Source organism: Bemisia tabaci, chromosome 8 (genome assembly GCF_918797505.1).
Source record: "Bemisia tabaci chromosome 8, PGI_BMITA_v3".
In the NCBI taxonomy this organism is placed as follows: domain Eukaryota; kingdom Metazoa; phylum Arthropoda; class Insecta; order Hemiptera; family Aleyrodidae; genus Bemisia; species Bemisia tabaci.
This window is the reverse complement of record NC_092800.1, coordinates 23,604,434-23,628,410: the sequence shown is the minus strand read 5'-3', so window position 1 is coordinate 23,628,410 and position 23,977 is coordinate 23,604,434. Positions and strand designations below refer to the sequence as shown.

General features: G+C 40.8%; 1 protein-coding gene across 1 annotated transcript in view; it reads right to left on the bottom strand.

The window, feature by feature from the left end:
* The window catches only part of LOC109032552 (diacylglycerol lipase-beta), a 74,981-nt gene that overhangs the window by 27,844 nt on the left and 23,160 nt on the right, over window positions 1-23,977 (bottom strand). The window contains exon 2 of the mRNA XM_072303835.1: window positions 22,114-22,165. The gene's annotated coding sequence lies outside the window, so the exon portion shown is untranslated. The remainder of the gene's footprint in view (window positions 1-22,113; window positions 22,166-23,977) is intronic.

The following is a 23,977-nucleotide window of genomic DNA, read 5'->3' as shown; positions in this document are numbered from 1 at the left end:
GAAAAAAAAAGTCGCTTGGATCTAGAGACTCAAAAAACTCAAAAGACTCAAAGATTGTAAAAATAAATCACTCTGGATAATTTGAATTCATAGGTTGGCTGTCATTGTTGGGCCCTGAAAGCTCCATGACCAAACCTCAAAATTACAAGCATGTCCGCACTCTACTCTAGTCAAGGATCCGAAAAATCGCCAATAACGGTAGAATCTTTGAGTTTTCTTCAAGAGTCCAGACTCTTAAAAACATTGACAAGAAAAAATATTCGTGATTCAATCGGACTTTTTGCTTAAATCAAAAGGAAATCCGCCTAAACCCAAGATTCTCGGCTCTTCGATTCAAGGAAAAATCGGATCGAATCAAGAGTATTTTTTATTGTCAGTGTTATTAAGGGTCTGGACTATAGATTCAAGCGACTTCTTATATCGCGTATTAAATTTTCTGAAAAATTGGAGGAAAAATATTCTCATTCTTGTCTTGAAAATTCGTATTTAATCGAAGGAAATTTGGCATCACCTAAAGGCTCATACGGCGTTTTTCCTGGGCACAGACCGTTCCCCCGTCTCACCGAGCGCGAAATAGGAGCTTTTCGAGGGAGATTTGACAACGGGAGGGTACCGGTGGTTACGTCACTCGGAGAAGGAGACCCACCACTTGCTTGACCGGAGTCTGCGGCCGGTGCTGTCGCGTCGCGACGCCCGCCGCACAGTGGATCGAGTCAATGGGAGAAGTCGGACAAAATTTGGAAATTGTAAACGCTTATAAATCCGTTTATACAAAAATGTGAGGTTCTAAGAGTGGTTCCATTGGTTTTTTCGTGAAATTTTCTGCCAAATGCACCCCTTGAAATTTAAAATTCGACGAAATAAACATCAAAATTCGCAGTTTTAGTCAAACGTTTCATGTTCGATCTAGAGTACCAGTATACGGGAGAGTATTGCCATCTCAATCCTTTTACTAAAGAACAATTGGACCGAGTTACACAGAAAGGAACCAAGCCACATCAGCTGTTGCCAAATTTAACTGGGCAATACAATTTTTTACGAGAGAACGTTTGTGCGAATTCCTTTGAAATTTTTAAGGCATTTGCTTCAAACTATGGGGAATTTTCACTTCAATTTCCACGAATATCCGTAGAACCGTTTTCATGTAAAAAATTAAATTGCCCAATTAAATTTGGCAATAGCTGATGTGGCTTGGTTCCTTTCTGTTTAACGCGGTCCAATTTGTCGCTCCTCTGACGTGAGGGCGTATCTCTATTTCAGCATGAGCCTCGGAAAGCATAGAATCATACGGAGATCAGGGCTCACGTTGTAATGGAGATACGCCCTTACGTCAGAGGAGCGGCAAATTGTGCCGGTCTCCGATTGGTCGGCTGTCATGGAGCCCCAAATTTGGACCAATGTGAACAAACCGCAGCCCCTCCGCTCTTAGTTTGGCCCGATGTAAACAAACAAGATGGCGGAAAAGTTGTACAAAGTTCTAGACGTGATTTTGGGTGTGATGGACATTTTTTTATATCCAACTTCTGAATTGAGTTCGGATCGAACTTTGATTAACATTTTTGCCGGAAATTAAGCTTTGGGTGTGATTAACATTTATTTCTCAGCCGCTAATACGTGCTCCTCTGAGTCGGGTTTGTTTACATTGGGCCAACTTTGGAGCTCTATGATACCCTAAAATTGATGAACCAATCAGAGAGCGGCACAGAGATGGCAATAGGCAATACTCTCCCGTATACAGGTACTCTAACTCGATCCACTGTGCGCCGTAGCACCGCGGCGCGCTCTCTCCCACCACCGGGAGTGAATCATAAGTCCGACCGGAACTCGGGGTTTTCGGCGCCTTTCCATAGGCTTTCCAGTCCCTCCGCTCTGGAATCTGGACTAGTCTCTGGTTGTCGAAGCATTATGACAAAGAAAGTGAGAAAAATTCCAGCCGTATGATTCTTCCAGCTGTACAGGGTGATTCAGGATTCACTGTTAAAAATCGAGAAGTGAAATGGATCGTATTCGATACATCAAACAGATAAAATTGTATCGATATCGATTGGTTCAACATGTAAACATAGCATCTCAAAAGTCGATCGAATAAAGCTGAGGGAACAGGTCTTTTATGATAGATTTTTTTATTTTTCCGAGTGCAAAATTGCAATAACAGGTGAAATTGATAGGAATTTTCTCATTTTCAGCTTTCCCAACTTAAGATCCTAAAATTGTTGTTTGAGGTTGTGTTCCATTGTTTTGAACAAAACGATGCATCGAAATACTACTGAATACGATCAATTCGGTGCCGGAGTCTATAAGGCGCACTCAAACCCCGAGTGCTTTGAATGTGAACTGAAATTAGCACCATTACGAAACGTATGACACTCCGTAAAAAGAGCAAATTCCGCTCTGTAATAGCGTAAGTCAAACCGTAAGGAGATCAAATTCCGCTCCGCATTCATAAAATTCGGGATTTTGGGCGCTACATGGACGCCGGTACAGGATTTCACTCAAAAATGTTTAACAGTGTCCGATTCTAAGATTTCATTAATCATTTATGTGCATAAAACAGACAAAAAGAGAAGGAGAAACAGGTTGGATATAGAGAATGATGAAATTTGGAGTTTCTCGAAAATTGAAATCTCATTATCCACTTTAGCGGCACAGATTATTCGCTAGTTTTAATATTTGAAACATTTTTTTCAACATTATCTATTTTCCAGCCTATCGCACCGATCCTCCGCCCCCAAAGTTTCAGTAAATAAGTAAAAATATACTTAGTTAGACAAAGTCAGAATGTATGTAATTTAGACCGGTAAATAAAAGGAAAAACGAAGGAGTTATTCCGTGTGAAGTTCTGAAAGCTACTGATTTTACTAAACCTGATGTTTGCCACCTAGAGATTAGATATCCCTAACAGAAAATGAGAGACACGCCACTAAACAAAACGAGAGTCTGTTTCCCCGTTTTTGTGCGCGCGGTGAAGGAAGCATATACAGTAGTGCCCATGAACGACTTTTTAAGTAATTCTTATCTTAAATGTTGCTATAATGTTTAAAAATATTTATTTTTCCTTTCTTTCAGAACTGTGCCTCCAAGAGAAGGCAGATTTTAAAAAACGAAATGTTAGATTCTGCAGAAGTCTCGTTGTAATGGAAAACATTGATTCCTAAAAAATTCAAACTTAAAAATCACTCTGTAAGTAAACATCTTTCACATCGGCGAAGAAAGAATTTACTCGCCTCTTAACTGCAGTTGCGGTAGGGTGCTTGTCTGTCCGGTTTTATTCCATAAATTTAAAAATTCGTACTCATAGGTACACCGATTTTAATTCAAAATATTTCAGTCGATTTATTTTTATCCGCCAGACATGCACTTGCATTGTTAATATTGAAATAGACATGGTTCGCTGTTTTTGAGAAAAGGAAACCCAGAGACAGAATCAGAAAGAATTTATGAGAAATCGGACAAATATTTTACCGACTTCGCACCAGACATATTCAACAATTTATTGATGCAGCGATAATAATGAAGCATAGGCCACAAATTCAACAATTTATTGATGCAGCAATAATGATGAAATATAAGCTTCCCTTCAAGAGAAACCGGCTGGCATTGCCCACTGTTCGCCCATCTCAATTGATCAACCTAGCCTGTGCATGAGGAGCAGGATCGGAAGCCATTTCAGGAATTTTAAAATTTGAAATACCGATGTGTTGGTCATTCAGTTCGAAAGGAAAGGGACGGGCCTATGAATAAATGCATTTATGGAAATTAGCTTGCAATTTATTCGATTGGTCAGTAAATATCATATCTGAAAAGTGAATTTATATCTTCGCTTTTTACAGTCAGAATGCCTATGATCAGAGATGTAAGATTAATGACTTTGGAAAAAATATATGTTACTCAAAAGAAAACTGTTGTTGTTACTAAGTAAGAAAACGGCTGTGTGTTACTTTAAAAAAAGTTATGTATGGGAAAATCCATACATAAAAAAGTCGAGGGCTGATACTACCTTTAAAAACTGCATTACTTGAAAGATGTAAGAAACAAATATTTGACGAAAATTCAAGCATTCTTCAATTTTTATCTCTTTACATAGAGACTCTGAAATGGCGCCCTTGTGAATCAATGTTAAAAATCTGTCCACCTGCAGAACTTCCAAAAGAGGAAAAGTTCCTTTCAAGGAACACAATATTTTGAACAAATATCGGCTTCAAAGGTCCAAACCGTCCTGAATTTCTTAATTTACCATCACCAAGATATTTCCTCTCGAATTTGATGTAGTTTTGACGAATTATTCGACCCATCGTAAAAATAAGAGTAAGCACAATTCCCATTTATCTAACGTAATCGTATGTCTCATAGGAAATTCCGCTTACATCAGCTCCGCTCCAAGGTTCTCAACCGCTGACCCCTTGGTGCAAGGAGATTGGAATCAACTGGGGATTTACTCCTGATCACCTATCAACTATCTGACGGGATGCCAATTTCTGCGACAGGCCGGAAATCCTTGTTTTTATGTCTCTAATTGAAGGAAAATAATGATAATTGGGTTTAATTTGAATCCTCAGCTCGAGGAATTAAAATGGTAGTTTGGACGCTCAGATGAATGAACACCAAATATGATAGAAATGACGGGAGTTACGCAGAAATTTACGAACAATCAGATGTCAAGACGAAAATTTGCTCGAGTATTTTAATCCTTCTTCAGTTGTTCGACTGATTGTGTGTCACAGTTGGCAAGAGTAGCGAGGTTGAACCCTGGTACGGGTAATAAGTCGATTTAATTTTTTGTTGTATGATTATCAAGGTGAAATAACTAACATTCGGCCGATTTAGAGAACGACTTGAGGCTCTTGGACTACATTTTGGAATTCGGAACTACAATTTCTGGCTCATCCGTAAAAACTCCTATGTGCATAGGGAAACTAATGGTACATACGTTGTTTTTAAACCGAGCCTGAAATTGTAGTTCCTAATTGCGAAAAGAAGTCCTCTTATTCTTAGGTATAAATGCCCCTACAATGGACTTCATTTTACAATTAGGAACTAAAAATTTTGGCTCAGTTTATAAACAACTTACGTACCATATGTTTCACTACGCACATACGTGCTTTTAACGGATGAGCCAGAAATTAGAGTTCAATGAATAAGCAGATATTTCACGGATATTTTGGGACAACAAACGCGCAAAAACATCAGACCAAAGTGGATTTGTGGTGGTTTGCGCGTTGCAGCTCAAAAAATAAACGTAGTTTAGGGAGAACTCTACATTCTAATTATACCATTTTTACAGTATGGAATTGACGAAAAAGATGCATCTTTATGCCCTTCATTGGCAAACATTTAATTTTCCCACGGAAATCTAGATATCAATTCTTTGGACTCAACTCAACAAAAATCACCTAACGTCTTCACAACACATCTGAACAAAATTTCGCCTCAGAGACTTGGGTCCCTTTTCCTGATGACAGTCCCATTCAATTTTGATTTTTTTAAAACATCTATTGATGGTATTTTTCATTTATCCATATACAAAAAAAAATTCTTTTTTTAATTAATCAACTTAAATCTAGACAGAGCCAATAATAACGCATTTTTACCGGGACTCACTTGCATAAAATTAATTATTTATTCAGCAGCGTTTTGGGGGCTCTGCCCTCATCTTCAGTGTTTACCCGCGACTGAGCTTTCCACTTGATTAAAGTATGGTACATTGAAAAAAAAACTCCGGCCGTGGAAGCCGTGTTTTCAGGATATATAGACATACCGTCTGCGTTCCGGGCTCACAGACCAAAAGTTCCCGGCACCCGGAACTTTCGGCCTCTGAGTCCGGAACGGGCGGTACATCTATAAAGCCCGTAAATTCTTTTCAGAGTATTTACACATGGTTTGACGCGAGGAGAATTTTCTACTTTTTTTCGGACGAATCATCCATAATGACTGCTTAAAAGTTGAGAACCGGACGTAAACTCTTCTTTTCCCTAAGCGCGAGTCGCATTGCCCGAGCGATTACTGCAAAGCAAAGTCATTTTCTGACGTCACGCCTGAGACGTAAGCACTGCTGATCGCCGACGAAACGAAACGATCGGGGAGACCTTCACCAGTGTCAGCATTTTTGACTTTCATTGTGAGTCCGCGTCCACCATCCACCATTCACCTGCCGCTGAACCAGCGATCGGCGCCGCTTACTGTCGTCTTAAGCGGAGCAATGAGTCCTTTTGGACCTGAGCCGCGGGAAGCAAGTCTTCTTTTGAGCTTCGAGGCTCACCCCAGGACGATTACTCTCTTCCGTAACCACGGCACCGCGCAAGCCGTGCGGGCTTGCATATCGCGCATGCTATTCAAATCTGCCTACGTGAATCCGCGCGCGTCCCCAGTGACAAAGTTGCCGTTTCCTTCACACGTACCGTTAAAGAGCGAGGAGTGAAATTCGGTGCCAATGTCTACATAGTGCTTAAAAACCCCAAATGATATGAATACGATTTGAAATGGAGATGTTGCAATGTTGCATGTGTGAGGAATTTGCGATTTGACTATTGATTCATTTGTAAAAGTTCGCGAGAAACACGAAGGTGCCACTGGTTTTCTCTGAAATCAACTCCCAAGCTCAAGAAAAGCTCTCAAGTTGAGGCCAAAATGGAGGGGATATCCCATTATCCCACCCTACACTGAGAGTCCACGTCTACATCAAGACAAACTCTCCATGCAAAGATAGGGGGCAAATACTTAAGCAGGGTTGCCGTGTTTTCAGTTTTGGAGTCCCCAAATAAAGTGGCAGCCCTGTCAATGTATTTGCTCTCTATCTTTGCATGGAGAGTTTGTCTTGATGTAGACGTGGACTCTCAGGGTAGCGTGGGATATCCCCTCCATTTTGGCCTCAACTTGAGAGCTTTTTTTGAGCTTGGGAGTTGATGTCAGAGAAAACCAGTGGCACCATCGTGTTTCTCGCGAACTTTTACATAAGAATCAATGGTCAAATCGCAAATCCCTCACACATGCAACATCTCCATTCGGTGCCAAAGTCTACATAACGATTAAAAATCCCGAATGATATGAATACGATTTAAAATTAGCGCCATAAAAGCGAAGGGTACTCCGCAAAAAGAGTAAATTCCGCTCTGCTAGAAGCGGATCCAGCAATACGGCAACACCGGATTTCCTCCATTTAAACGCATGTTAAATGGACCGCGTTTGACAGAAAGGAACCAAGCCACATCAGCTATTGTCAAATTTAACTGGGCAATTTAATTCTTTACAAGAGAACGTTTGTGCGGATTTCTTTGAAAATTTTAAGGAATTTGCTTCGTACTACTGAGAAAATTCACTGAAATTTGCTCGAGAATCCGCACAACCGTTTTCATGTAAAAAATTAATTTGCCCAATCTTTGGCAACAGCTGATGTGGCTTGGTTCCTTTCTGTTTAACGCGGTCCAAATAATCGATTCTTGTCGGAGCACCTGGCCCTCTAAGAATCGATACATTTCTATAGGTTTAAATGAAAGAAATATAATGTTACCAATTTACTGGATCCACCAATGGCTCTGTCTCAGTGTGTGGAATTCGCAAAATTTGTAGGGAAAAAGCTTAGAGGCATTATTGCCAGTTGCCATACAGTTCTGAAAAATCAGCACTTGCCTCCATCCAGCCTCGTGTGAAATATCCACATTGTATGACACAACTTGGCAATCTTCCTCAGAGGCAGACACTCTCCCTCTGGAAAGTTATTGAAGGGAGTCGAGGACGAGTTGCATGAAACCTAACAATTCATGAACATTTCTATACTTGCTCCTAAGAAAGGTAAGTTTGTGAGCGTTCCTTTTCGTCGACGAATAATATAATTGGTTTCACTATCAACCTGGCTGCACCGCGCCGTAGGTGTCAAATGGTGGCAATGCGGGCCCCACTTTCTCCGTTACAATGTAAAGTAGGCGAATTTTAGCACGTAACGATTAATTCAACGTCATTACCCTAGCCTAGTTCCTTCCCGAAGCGTTAAATTTCGACTAACAGAAGTGAATGTACTTTGTAGAAATTTTACAAGTCCGTATCCACGGGCGACCGCTTTAAAGTAATGAATTTATGAAATGGATCGATTAAATTGTTGAAGGCTGACTAATTTGCGCGAGAAAATCCGATTCTTAAGATACCTTATAGTAGGGTAACTGACTGTTTAAATTGTTTACTCTATATCTTGAGCAGTTCATAAAACCGTCGCGGAAGAAAATTTCTTCACTTGATTCATAGATTTCGCCTTAAATTGAGATAATACCTGATTGTTTTTAGAGTCCCTTTGTACTGAGAGTCAAGACAACACCCTTCATGGAGTCACAAACGGGAATAAAGATTACAGAAATTGAACGTTCTTCGTAATCTTTGATCGGCCCATTCTTAAATTCCTTTCTCCGTCCCTTCTCTCATTCCGTTTGTTCCTTGCCAAACCCGTAATTCCCTGGTCCATTCCAGATTATAATCTTTGCAATCGGTGAAAATGTAATCTTTATTCCCGTTTGTGACACTGTGAAGGCCTAAAATACGGGAACCAATCAGAAATGGATTCACATTGTCTTGACTCTCAGTATAAAGGGACTCTACTGTTATCTATAAGCCTGGACTCTCAGGAGCGGATCCAGCAATTTGGCACCACTGGCTTCCCTTTCATTTAAACCTGTGTTGAATAATCGTATCTTGTCGGAGCAACTGCCTCCTCCGAGAATCGATACATTTCCATAAAATTAAAAGGAGAAAAAACAATGTTGCCAATTTGCTGGTTCCATCAATGTGGACTAAGGTTAAATATATCAAACAAATTTTTAAAATTTCCACGTAAAAACCTTTCAAACCACGTGGAACCTTTCAAAAGTTCGGCTGTTTATCTTCACCAAAGACGGCAGCAAAGACATTACAACGCGAGGAGAGGCCGCCAGGAACAAATGATACGGTAATTAAACTGATTATAGACCAATAGGAGATTAAGATATAAAAGAATCGAACAAATTATTGAGGACGGTCCGAGCGAAGTCGTAAAACTCGGATATCGGTGGCGTAAATTGCGCTCCTGTGAGATCAAATACTCCAAATTCAAGGTCGAACGAGTGCTTAAAGAAAGGAAGAAGGGAAGACATGAATCGGGTCAAGTTAATGGCAGTATATCGATATCATTCGCCACTGTGGTATGTCTCTTTAATGTCATTTCAATCCTGCCTCGGAGAAACAGAAATTGAAGGTATGAGAAAATTAAAGGTCGCGTTTACGACCAGAAGCCCATGTGAGCGTGAAAGTTTAACGCGAACAAAAATGAAGAGGTAGGAGCCAGGAGGGCTTAGTTGCATTGTGAAGTTTTATAGTTTTGCCAGGCCGAGGTTTCGTACTGCATCATCACAGAAAAAAAAAAATCTTTTTGCCGCCAAGAAGTATTTTTTCTTAAATCAAGAATGTTGCTACTTAAGATAAACTTTTTTTTTGCTTAACCCAAGCATTACTTTTCTTGTAACAAGAAAAATTTAGCTTAAATCAAGATAAAAAAAACTCATGACGGCAGATTCAAGAATCGTCATGCTTGAGCCAAGCACACTTTTTTTTTCCAGTGTACTAGTTTATGTTTCTACTAAATTCTATATCATACTATTTTATAGTTAGTCGTTGGGCCTGTATGATCTTTTGTCTCCATATCCGGCCTACCGCGGACTGCAATTTCAACTTTTGAGGAGCTAGCATCATCGTCGCCTTGGTGCTTGGAGGTTCAAGTACGCTTCGTTTTCTCTTTGTCAGTTCACGGTGAGCTGTCGATTACATGTCGGAGTGAAGTCGCGGAGCGAAGATTATCTGGTCTACCGCTATGTCGATGCTTTCGATTAGCGATCGGTGCTCTTCGCCGTTTGTCAGAATGCCAAACTGACTCTGAATACCTTTCGTGCCACGCCAAAATCAGCAGGACGCCGGACCCACTGAGATACTACAGGAATAAATTCTTATGCACAAGGGCAGTCTATTGGAACGTTCAAAATAGAGGCGTTAGGTTCAAAAAGGGCATTTCTTGGTTGCGGTGTTTGAGAGGCTCCACTGCTAACTTATACAGGGCGATCCAGGGTTGAGCGGCCGGACTGCAGGAGCGTGTTCTATGGGTCAAAATAAGACTTAGTTGCTCTATGAACTTTTTCCAAAAGTGCCCTCAGTCGGAGATACGGCCCCCCAAAATTTCGGAAAGTGAATCCTATTTCCTAAATTTTGGTAACGGTTGTGGATCAAATATTCAAATCTCATGAAAATGTGCACTTTCCTGTACTGATATATGCCCTGATTCACAAATTATCTAAAAAATCGAAATCGAAATCTCAATCTAAAGAGGTAGTTTGGGGGTGCTTCGGCTCTTACGGTCTGGCCGTTTAACGCTGGATCATCCGGTATATTAGAGAGAAAACTATAGGGTAAATTTTCAGCAATTTTTAGTTTTCAGCATTTAGAATCGATGAAAATTCAGTTAAAGTTTTAACGAATTCCATGCATTTTCTTTAAAGGATGAAACATTAGCGGAGATCCTGAAACACCGCCACCAAAAAATGCCCTTTCTGCACCCAGCGCTTCAATTGCGGATATTAATCTATTTTTGTAAGAACGGTTAAACTACCGTAAAAAAGGATCAGTTGCGCTAATAGCAGACACGTGTTTAGATGGTTTCTGATTATAGATCAGCAAAAAATGATGAGATCTTTCCTTAAGCACCAAGTAACTCGACTTTTCACGTCCAATAACAAAAGAGCACGTCAAATAATTTTAATTTAAGGAAAACTTGAATGAATTAGATGTTTTATTTTATCTACCCTAATAAAGTCAATTCCTTTAATTGTATTATATTATTTATCTTCTATTTCAAGGTTTTTTTTTTTTGTTAGAGCTAGTTCAACAATTTTTGGAAGTTTAATAGGATTAGATAATAGTATTATTCAAAAAATGATAGGTTATAGCTCCATGATAACCCTTAAAAACACGGCGTGTAACGTCATCCACCGTGCATGGTTTTTTCCATCTGGGTTTCACCCGTGTTTTAAGTCGAGTAACTAGTGCATGTTGAGCATGTTGGACATGTGTGATTCTGTAATTGTTGAATCTTAAGTAGAGGAATAGTGATACGTACCAACGCGGAGGATGACGATATATACATTTTATTTTTTCGGAAGAGTGACATTTCCGTTAATACTGGACGTATAGAAACTACAAACTGTTCAACGCATGCTCATTTTCATTGTTCTTACATCATGTAGATTATTCGAAAGAGGATATAGACACTGAATTGTTTGAATAAAACAGTTCAGGGAATTAAAATTTAATTGGTTTTATCAATTTTTCTACTTCACTTCATACGGTAGAGACCTTAGGTGATAGCCTCCATCGGTTCCATTTCCATCCCTAGTCGGAGCTTCTTTGAAAGAAGCAAAAAAAATTGTCGTTATCACCTATGGTTACTTTTTCAGAGTAAGAGTAAAATGATATACACCTCCTTTCTCATCGTGTTTGTGTGGCATGTTCTAGGCAATTTTTTTTCTTGTTTAGATCAAGTCTAATCAGAATAGGAAAAAACGTAGGGTATCCCGTTATCATTCATCCTTTGGAATAAGAAGCACCTAAGTGATAAAATATTTTCTCATTTGTGATTCTACAATTCACTCCAAAAGAGTTATTTCATGAATTAGATAATAAAAGATCAGAAAGACTTATTTTTCAAAAAAAAAGTGAGTAGTAGTTTCTGTAAATTGGAGTACAGTGGACTCTCGATAATTCGAACCTCGATAATTCGAAAACCTCGTTAATTCGAAGGAAAGTCTGTTTCCCTTGAAAATCTCTCGATAATTCGAAGAAAATCAATGTATTTTTCTCCCCTCGTTAATTCGAAATTTTTAAGCTGGCGTGGCCCTCTATAAATCGAAATTGCGACGAAAATTCTCTCTGTAATTCGAAATGTGGGAAGTAAGTACGTCCCTCCCTCTATAATTCGAAATGAGACGGTACATTCCCTCTACAATTCGAAGTCAACTGTTTATGTTCCTGGGTGTTTGAAAGAGCTTGACCTTTGACCTAAAGACCTTTTGGTGTAAATCCGTCCATTTGCCCCTCTATAATATTCGAATTCAGATGGCGCCTTCCCTCTATAATTCGAACCTCTCTAATTCGAAATTTTTCTACATGGAATCTCTTTAATTCGAACTCTCTTTATTTCGAAACCTCGCTAATTCGAAGAAAAAGCCGATTCCCTTCAATTTCGAATTATCGAGAGTCCACTGAATGTTGAACGATCGTTCGTTTTTAGTTACACAAACGAAATTTTAAACATGCTGTGTCCGTCTAAAATCGCCACCATTTTCTCTTGTCTCAAGAGTGCATGTGGACTGAATTCAGCAAGGAAGCGACTAGGTTACAATGGTTATACGCTCTTGAGCATTATGGAGGATGGAAGCAAAAGCAATACCCTGGTTCTAATTAAATGACTTTAATTCCCTGGTAAAAATTGGCAGTAGAATCTGTGTTTCAAAATACCATAGACCTGAAGCCGGCTGTAAGATTTTCAATAGCCTCTACAGCCGGCTGCACAATTTCTTATAGCCTTTTATAGCCGATGGCGATGGAGCAACAGCCAGGCGATAAAGTGTATGCTACATGTTACTAATTACGGATGCTAGGACTTGGTGAGTTTTTAGACTACCGCTCTAATTTTGGGCCGTAGTATCTTGATTTATTTTGCGCGGAAAGCTCCGTACTTTTGAAGGATGCCTGCCATTCCTAATATATTGGAGCGCCTTCAATTTCGTATGATACTGTGCAATACCTCTAGTGTGAAATAGTTGCTTCAAGCGCCGTGGCACGCTGCGGCGCGGCGGGCGGGCAGCCAGCGCGAAAAGCGCCTTAGCGCCTACAAACCTAACACGGATACTTCACGCATTGCGCCATATGCGTGAAGTATCTCAGTTAGGTTTGTAGGCGCTGGTGCGCGCTTATCGCTGGCAGCACGCCGCTCCGCTCTGTGTTATGCTCCAATATAATCTTGCGGAGTCAGCGTTTTTCAACTCATGATTTTGAAAAGTTTGCACATCCTGTATGGATTATTCTCATTTTATTGATGAAAAAAAATATGTATTAAAGGAAAATATAATGTGTGTTTTGTGAATATTATGTTGGCTCCGTATCAAACTTAATGATTTCCAAAGCACACGAATTTCTACACAATTTCTTATAGCCTTTTATAGCCGATGGCGATAAAGTGTAAAGCCCGGCGATAGGAACTATAGCCCAGCTGCATACTTTTTTATCGCTTCGTATAGCCCGGCTATATGATTTGCTCCGCTTTCTACAGCCATGCAGCTATATGATTTTCTATTGTCTTCTTTAGCCAGCTATGAAAATTCCTATGGTATTTTAAAACGCAGCTCCTATCGCCAATTTTTACCAGGATTTTTGGTTTCTTTTTGCTGAACTCGGCTAGTGTTAGAATAAACTTATTATTATAGTAGAATACGTAGATTGCATTGTACATTTACGTTGTAGCTGTCAACAGAAATAAAATATACGTGCATGATTTAGCGGCGTGTCAATTTACATAAGCGACAAGGTAATTGTTGGGTGTTGGGTGCTTGGATAATCAATTACATCAATAAAAACTGAGACCGAGTTAATGGATTATTATCTTCAATAGACTTGACCGTCAACTCGTGCTTCTAGAGTTATTTTACATCCATCGTTTTTTCTTAGTGGAAAATGACCATTGCGAAACCTACTTCGGCGCAAATTAAACTTAAAGTTTACGAGACTTCATGGAATATTTTCAGGGCAGAAACTTAAGGAACTACAAAATAATTCCAAAAAATTCTCATCGTTCATTAAAAAAAAATATCGTTTATCAAGAAGTTTGTTTTATTCATTCAGAGAGAGGTCACATCGTCAGAATCTTCGAGTTCGGAATTCTAGCATGTATTGAGCAAAGGCACTTTGATTTTAAGGGAATGATGATCAGTACATCGGTATTCCTGTGAAATAATAATATATGGCCGTTGAGGTAAGTTGCGATCATCGATTTTCGCTGGAAAGTATAGTGGTTTCAGGTTTGCACCATTGAGGAACTAAGGACCGCTGGAGCCTCCGATAAAAAAAAACTCAACTTGCGTACAACTTAAGTTAAGAATATAATTTTCTCGGCTTAGAGTCGGATTTAAAGATTAGATTTCGCAATTTACAGTGGATCATAACCGACAACGTTCAGACCCTGTCCAGTGGCCATTGTTTGGATAACTTGAGAGTCCCGCAGAAATCAAGAAAGCCATAAAAAAATTATTCCAGGCTCCCTAACCGACAGTGGCGGATAAAGCAAGTCAGCGCAGTGTGTTCTCTCAGTTTAAACCCATGGAAATAAATCGATTTTCGGAGAGGCCAGGTACCCCAACATAAATCGATTATTCAACACAGGTTTCAATGGAGGAAAGCCAGAGTTACCAACCTGTTGGATCTACCTCTGTTAACCAAATAAGGCAGGGAATTTTCGAAATTTCGCAATCTAGCCAAAGAAACAGCCAAAATTCTGTGCACTGAAACTCTAAATTTACTGCGACGGTTTCAAGGAAATCTCAATTCAAGGAAGTGTCAATGGAGCGACTGAAAATATTGGTCTTAATCTTTAAATCACCGAACAGCTGGGATTTGATATGTCATACTCGAAGGTTTTGTGACAGTGGCGTGGCGTGAATGATCGATAATCGATAATTCCCCATTTAAAGCTGTGGTAAAGAATCGATTAGTAAGGTGTTCGTTGCGAACACCCCGTTAATCGATTTTTTCCATAGGTTTAAATGGTAGATCGATCGATATATCGCAAATCACGCCACACCACTTTTGTGACCCATATCGAAATCCACGGAGACATTGCCTCTTGGAAATCGCCGGTGTGACGTCATGATTTAGTCACGGATAGTGTCGTCGCAGTGCAGATTAAATAATGATTCATAACGTGATGAATATTTAAAATCTGCACTCGGTGTTCAACATATATTACTGTATAAGAGGAAGTTTAACTTCTTGTCGGAGACGGACATGGAAAATGCTTCAAATGTCAATGCAAGATCCGAAAACTTCAAAGAGGAAGCCACATGACTTGAACTTTGGGTCCGAAGTTTCTTTCTCCGAGTGCACTTCTTTAACCTCTCCTATATACACATTGATTTTCTTATCCTACTTTTTCTTCTTCATGCAGTAAGCACTTCTTCATGAGTCTTATTCAATTTTTATCTAAAAAGTTTTTTCAGAGGGTTTAGCGGGATATTGAACCCTACAATATGCAAATCAATTTCTATCATTGTATAGGGCCTCCAAGACGGAGGCGAACTGCTCGAAAAAGAAGGAAAAATAAATAAATAAAAATTAAATACACTAATGCGTTCTTCAAAAAACTGACGCAACTACCTGCGTTCCGCGGGTGAGACAGAATTGCCGCAGAATTTGGAAAATGAGATTCCCTGACATTTCCCTGACACATTTTCGTGAAATTCTCCAACAATTGAAGGATTGAAAATAGGTTTAAGGCAAAAATTGTTGTTCGAAACCTCTAACACACTCTAGAAAGCAAAATAAAGGCGATTCAACGAATTTTCCCTGAAATTTTCGTCATTTTTCCGGTATTCTCTGATTCTGACAACCCCAGTGAGATACAACGGCAAAAAGATTGCACCAAGAAAGTCTGATTTCAACTCCCCCTCTCCTCAAAAACTACACTGGAAAAAAAAAACACATTGGGTCTAGAGTCCAGACTCTTGAAAACATCGACGAGAAAAAGTACTCTTGATTCAATCAGAATCTAGCTTGAATCAAAAACCAAGCCTCTTAATTTTTAGCGGATTTCGTTTTGATTCAAGCGAAAATCCGATTGAATCAAGAGTATTTTTTCTTGTCAATGTTTTTAAGAGTCTGGACTCAAGATCCAATGTGTTTTTTTTCCCCCACTGTAATTGCTGAAATCCTCCCTTCTAATTTTGAATCGCCCTGTACACACAACTTCGCGAGCGCGGCAACCGAGGCTGGCGCCGCGGCGCCCTGGACGAGCTGGCGTCGCGACGAGCGTCGCCGCTCATTGATCAGTGGTATGGTATCGGGTCAATCAGTTATCAGTTATCAGCACCTGAACTGCGTAGCTCGCGGCTGTAGCCATTCCGGTGCGATGATCTCGCGGCGAGTCTGATTCACAGCCGTGCCATTCGCCCCCCCCCCCCCACCTCCCTTCCTGCGCCCCGCACATTGACGAAATTACGCAAGGACGTCGCCCTGCGCAGACCGGACCGCAGACCACCGCACACTCGGCCGATTCGAATTCGCACTCGTCAGATGGAAACCTCTACGTGAGTGCAGTGGAGTCATCCCCCCCCCCCACCCCCACGTACTTGACGAGCTCCCCCCTATCTCATTACTGTACAACCCCCCTTAAAAAGCCGCGGAACCTTTCAAGGGGTGTGAGGGGGTGGGGGGCCTCTCCCGGAAAATTTTAGCAATTTGATGCTCTCTAGAGGAATTTGAGCCAATAATCTGCAGTTTTGTCTCCTTTTCCTCTACAGATTTTTGCTTAGTTATCACGTGTGAATGAATCATTGATTTTTAAAAATTAAAATGAACTTTTTTTTAACATAAAAACTGGAGGGGGCAGAAGAAATATGGGGGGGGGGGATGAAGGGTCGGGGGGAGGAGAAGAAGGGAGGTGGAGGAGAATATCACTATGTTGTTGCATGCTGCACACTTTTTGATTAGAAACTTTATGGGCACTACGAACACTAAATTTTTGTTTTAATTAAACTTCTTTGGAAACTTTTTTGAAAACCAATTATACAGTTATAGATGACTTACTTTCTTATTATTGTTTACGCACAAATGGCCATTTCGAGCGGGCTGGCCGCCCATCTTCAGGTGACCCTGGTCACTGACTTCAGGTCAGGTGACTTCAGGTCACCTGAAGATGGGCGGCCTCCCCGCTCGAAATGGCCATTTGTGCGTAAACAATAATAAGAAAGTAAGTCATCTATAACTGTATAATCGGTTTTCAAAAAAGTTTCCAAAGAAGTTTAAATTAAACAAAAAATTGGTGGAGTAGAATATCACTGGGGGAAACAGGTGACACTTGGGCGGATTTACCATAACTGTCATGGAAGAAACCAAAGGTGTCACTACCGCGATAGATGACGTCATAAACCAAATTTTTCCAAGCGCGATATCTCAGCATCACGATTCTGTGACCAGCACAACTGACCCATTCAATCTACACCAAAACTGTACACTGAAAAAAAAAAAAAAAAAAAAAATACGAGCTGTATAGCCATACCGTCCGTTCTGGGCTAAGAGGCTGAAAACTCCGGGTGCTGGAACTGAAGCTTCGACTGCTCCAAAACCCGCTACACCCGGAACTTCCGGTCTCTGAGTCCGGAGCGCGAACGGTTATTTAGCCCGTAAGTACGACTCCCACGGCCAGAGTTTTTCTCAAAATATGTGTGTTATTTGAGTATCATTTTTTGACGGGTGTTTTTGGTCCATTGTGCGACGCCTCAGCGTGCAGATACGCATAATTTTGTGCCACATTCTAACACCGCACCGCCGCCGCCGCCGCGGTTGACCGCCACTTGCTGTCGACGCGACGCGGGATTGCAGTAGTTCAACTTGGGTTGAGCAACTCGTAGCGCTACCGTCCGGTTCGCGGTGCATCGAGAGAAACATGGCGAAACTCCACGCAGGAAAGTCATCTATTAGAATCGCGGTGTCCCTTTTACAGAGTGTCCTCTGAAGTGTCCACTGTCCAGCCACCTAGGGAAGAGGCAACGTCGGGGTCAGGTGTAAGGGACTAGAATTCTTCTCAGGGATGTGGGGTTGCCCCCCCCCCCCCCAATGCAATAACTGTAAGCTGATTATTGAAATTAGTAGACAAAGCTATAGACAAAGAAGACAAAAAGGATATGGAGGGATCCTATTGGTGGATGCGGGTGGTTGCAATGTACAAGGGCACTAGGTAACAGAGTAACTAACGGCAACTCACGAGAAACCCGATAGTTAGTCCAAAATTGTCTCCCTTAGTAACCACACATTTCAACCAATAGGATCTCTGTATACTCTCTATGTCTTCTTGGTCTATCGCTTGGTCTATCAATTTCAATTATCAGCCCGCTAGAGCCGCTTTTAGGTCGATTTTAGATGATTAGTTTTAGTGAGCAGCTCTTTATGGGCCGGAGTGCCTTGATTTATCTTGCGAGGAAAGCTCCGTACTTTTGAAGGATGCCTGACATTCCTAAAATGTTGGAGCGCCTTCAATTTTGTATGATACTGCGCAATACCTCTGTTGCGAAATAGTTGCTTGAAGCGCCGTGGCACGCTGGGCGCGGCGGGTGGGCAGCCAGCGCGGAACGCGCATTGGCGCCTACAAACCTAACAGGGATACTTCACGCATTGCGCAATGCGTAAAGTATTCCTGTTAGGTTTGTAGGCGCCAGTGCGTCGACGCTCCGCTTTGTGCTAGGCTCTAATATTTAATCTCGCGGAGTCAGCGTTTTTCAACTCATGATTTTTGAATGCTTGCACACTCCGCGTGGATTGTTCTCATTTAAATTGATAGGGAGAAAACATGTATTTAAGGAAAATATAATGTAAGTTTGGTTAATATTAAGGTGGCACCGTATCAAATCTAATGATTTTCAAAGCACACGAATTTCTACACAATTTCTTATAGCCTTATATAGCCGATGGCGATAAAGTGTAAAGCTCGACGATAGGAACTATAGCCCGGCTGTATACTTTTTTATCGCTGTGTATAGCCCGGCTATATGATTTGCTCCGCTTTCTACAGCCAGCTATATGATTTTCTATAGCCTTCTACATACAGTCGGCTATAAGAACTCCTATGGTACTTTGAAACGCAGCTCCTATCGCCAATTTTTACCAAGGTTGGGTAGAGTTTTGGCAATTCGTCGTTTCTCGGACAAAGGAACTTAACCCTATCCCATGGTTGCAAAATTGACTCAAACAATTCAATTTTTTGATTCGACAAAAAATTGTATTAACAAAATGTGTTATTACCGGAATACCAACGAGCATTCATCCTTTTTAATTCTAAAATAACTATGGCATACCATTGAGAATTCAAATTTACAAAATGAAGCATTATAGTGATCAGGTTTTCTCGTAATAGGACAGCTAGTGTAGAAGAAAATGCGAAGTTCTGCCGTGCTAAGGAAGAACGCCGTATGAGCCATCAGACGTTGCCAAATTTCCTTCGATAAAAACCGAATTTGCGGGAAAAATTGTGGATATTTTTTTCCCACAATTTTCAGACAATGCCGTACCCAATTTAATCTAAAATATCTGAAAATTTCAAAGAAAAATGTGCATGAATGTCTTCAAAAATACATGTTTTATCAAGAGAAATTTGGCAACTCTCGAATGTTCTTACAACATTTTTTCTTAGCACGGCAGAGTTATGATCGGAGTTACGACGTTTTCCAGTGGCGTGGCGAGCTTTGCGAAATATCGATTAAACTGCCATTTGAACCTATGAAAAAAGATCGATAAACAGGGGGTTAGCAGCGACCACCTCAAAAATCGATTATTTACCACAGCTTCAAATGCGGAAACATCGATAGGTCGCAAAGCACGCCACGCCACTGATGTTTTTCCTATAGACGGCAGTACGATACGTGTTACTGTATTCGCCGATTCATTCTTTTTCGCGTTACTAACGAAGGAAAGAACACTTCAGCCTATCCAAACGGTGGCGATGGAGCCGGCAAATGTCATCGAATGCGCGAGCGAGAGAAAAAAAAAACAATCTTGGAGGTCTCTTCTCTCTCAAAAACGCAGTGCGAATAATCGAGAGGCAATTTCGGCGGTGCGAATCGCACAATCGACTTGGCGACACTGAAAATGAGTCACATTGAACTTATGCTGTCAGTTGTTTATTGATGTTTCTTGACCTAGTGCCGACTTTATTCCCCCTTTCTTCTCTCCTCTCGACTTTTTCTCATCACCGATCCGGTTATATCACTCGATTTCGGATCGAAGCGGTCCAAATATACTCTTTTTGCCGATTAGCGACTGCAACTCTGCAGGGAATCGATCTCGTGTTTCAATGCGCTAGCCTGCTTTGTTGACGTCCTCGGTATACGACTAGGATCAAAATTGTTTTGAATGATCGAAAATGTTGGTCCCTGATTAAAAGTTACACTGAAAAAAAAAAACTCCGGCCGTGGAAGCCGTACTTGCGGACTATAGACATGTCCGTAATTGTCCGTGTTCCGGGCTCAGAGGCCGAAGTTCCGGGCGTAGCACCCGGAGCGATCGAAGCTACGGTTCCAGCATCCAGAACAATCGAGCCTGCGGGCCGATTATTGAAACTGATGAACGAAGCTATAGACAAAGAAGACATAGGAAGTATGGAGCGATCCTATTGGTTGACATGGTTGGTTTTTATAGATTAAGGAAGAAAATGATGGACTAACTGTCGGGTCTTCAGTGGGTTGCCGTTAGTTAGTCTATTATCTACCTCCTATGTCCATTGCCAGCACCACCTGCTTCCACCAATAGGATCCCTCCAAATCCCTTTTGTCGTCTTTGTCTGTAGCTTTGTCTATAAGTTTCAATAATCGGCCCGCTGGAACGGACAGTATGTCTATATAGCCCGTAACTTTTTTTTTCAGTATAGGGTATACCACATCTACCGCGAAGGTAGATGGATTTAAAGGATATTGTTTGTTGCTCATGAGTCAGGACAATTACACTTTTGCGCACTTTCCATCACGCAAATTCGTGACGGGCGAATATTCAAATCAGGTCTTTTGTCAAAATTCTGAGAAAACAGTCAAATACTATAGGGGGCATGCCCCCTGGCCGCTACGCGGCCCAACCCTCAGAGGGCGCTTCGCCCTCTCTTAGGCCCGCTTCGGCAAAAGAACGACCAAAACAAATGAAGAGATTTTCATACCCGACTCTCATTTGTCCGATTTCTCTCTGGCCGGGAGCCGGGAGCGATTGGACTAATAAGAATCGAATGAAAGAATCGTCATTTATTTCTAACTTCACGCCGAGACTGAAACGAAACGGAACGAACGGAAAGGAAGGATTTCGTTACTTTTGGATAGTCTGTAGTAAATGCTAGTGTTTGCTAATGCATCGAAAGTAATTTACCTTATTAATGTAAAAAAGGTCACTTTCATACTGGACCCACAGAGGCAACACCTGAGGGAAGATTAGCTCGGAATTATTGTTTCAAAATTTCTCAGATCGTCAAGTTTTCCATTTCGGACAATGGACACTTACAATTAGTGCGGGGGAAAAAGTTACCCGCAGGAGAGCACCTACCAGGTTTTCTTAATGACTGTCATAAGATTTCCATCTCTTGATTACAATATTTGATCATTTCCGCGTCTAATGGTGACGTGATCGCGATGCGGTTCTCATCGTTTATAATTATTTCACTTTGACGAAGAAAAGAAACAGGGGGGAGGGGAGGAGAGGGAGGGAGACAGTGCCGCTCAAGGACGCTTCAAAGAATTAATGCACGCGAAATAATGTTAAAGGAATGATGTGCGCATTCGTGTCCGCTTTTTTGTAGTGTCTAACAAATGATGTATACACATTTTTAATTATTAGTTAAACTCTATGAAGACGTATCAACAATTTCTTTCTTTTCCCCTACGGCTACTTTCAAGCAAAGACTGAGAAGAAAAACTAGGAATAATTCCCAGTAATAATTATTGATAGGGTATTATCTGGGCTTTTTTCTGTATACAATGCATCTCTGATAATTTTAAATCGAACTTCATATCAATTGCTCTCTCGTAAAAGGAAATGACGCACTAATAATTCTGGAAAACCTTTTAGATTTTTTCCCCAGTCCTATGCGGCGTATACGAAATGAAAATCGCGTACTTTATTTTTCTGCTCCTGCGTTAAAGTCTCTCTACTTAATTCTTTTTTTTTTCGGCGTCTGCTCATTGACTTGGTCTCCTACATTGTATCTAGCGCGTAGGAAATCTCAGGAATGGCGAGAAAGACAATTTAATTAACCTAACTTTAAATAAACCTTAATCAAAAACTAACCTGAAATTACTAGAATATGAAGATCCTTACCCGGAAACTTTCTTGGTTACAGGGATGGTAGATGGGGTACTCTCGGTCAATCCTGCAAAAATGAAAAAAACACACAATTAATATTATCAGCTCAACATACGTATATGTTCAAATTATGGAAGAAATTGTATAGAGAACATTGGCCACGGAAAATGACCAGGATATCTTACTTTCAACCACTCGTATCTGCTCGAAACACGCCAGTTATGAATTAAGATTTTTTTCTGACATGTGCTCTAAATTTTTTACCTTAAATGATGCCCCTAATGCAGTGCGACAGAGAAAGAAAAGTTGAGGTCTGATGACGAAATTCCCCAACGTATCACGCTTAAATTGATCTAATTTTTCCCAGATTTTTTCCTAAATTTTTAAAAACTGTCACCTTGCGCGGACAATAAGGACTTCTCAAATATACAGAGAAAGACGGCAGCACGATCGTGCGTCGCGCACGTAACCTGTAATCCCGAATGCGATGCGTCATGCGTCACAATTAATCACGACAAAAGCCTTTAAAAGGCTGTGATATGACGGGGACGCCGACAAAACTCGGACAGCTAACGTCAAGTCATCGACGACCAACTCGATGAAAAATGAGCAATCAATTTCCGAGTGCAGTGTTCAGCTGCAGAATGCACCCGGTGGTCAGCATTGCGAAGAGACCTTGCTAATTTTGAGAAATTTCTAGGATGCAACTACACCAGCTCAAGGGCTGTCCGTGTTGCATATACAAAAAATTGAAGGCGGTTAGACTTTCTTTTGCACTGGCAGCAACACTGGTACATCAGCGTGACTTAACGTTCTTCATTTTGGCACATTTCCAGGATGCAATATACCAGCTCAAAGGATGGCCGTGTTGCAGTGTTGCATATACTCAAGGTTGAAGGCGGACTGATTTCTTTAGCCTTCGTTGTGACAGGGCGCGGCGCGGCGGCTGGCCGCGGCACCCGTAGCTGATGCTTGTCAGTGATCATAGGAACAATCCCGTATTATTTGGCCGTGGTCGTAGTCAGGATCTTAAATTCACTTAAAATGCGAAACTACTTAAGATTAAGATTTTAAATTTTATGGAGGAAATTAGCACAGGTAATTCAGGTAAATACTACAGGAACTCAGATGAAAGGGTGACCCTTCTTTGCTGTGCGTAATACAACATAGCAACACAGAGCACAGCCAACTCAGCTAATGTTGCGTTGTTGTATGTAAAACATGCGTTGAGATCAAGTCAGACGTTTGATGATACACGTCAAAAGCTTGAAAAGTGAATAATGTGCACCTTAACTGTAGAATTCGATGCATAAAAAAGTGTATGAGGCGCTTGGGGGAGAAAAAATTAAGAGCAGAAAACAAATGTAATCCTCGAAATCAGGCAAGAGTGTGCCGACGCATTGTTGACCCACGGAGGGGATACCACCAGAGCGTAAAACTGGGAAAAGTGAAGAAATTGAGGAGAAACTGTCAAACTGATTGTGAACCGGAAAAGATTCAAAAATCTAGTGGAGAAAATCGAGACGGACGCTCACAATCAGAACTCGATACTTGGAGACATTCACAATCAGAGCGTGTTCATGCGTACATACTGGCAGCGACAAATGAAGAGAGAATTTCGAGAACACCAGAGTATACATGAACATAGAGTGTCCACGGATTGACTTTATTGACGTTCATGTTTTGGTTTTATTTTTATTTTTGTATATTTTTTTATTTTTTTAACACTTTTTTGAAGGGTCAAAATGAAATCCATTTGAGAGACCATTTTTTCCAAAACACCTTCCTCCGGAGCTACGATCCTCCTTTTTGAAAAATTGTACGAGTGCTTACTTCATCTCCAAACCTGCCCTCAATTTCTGCTTCTCTTTCAACCACA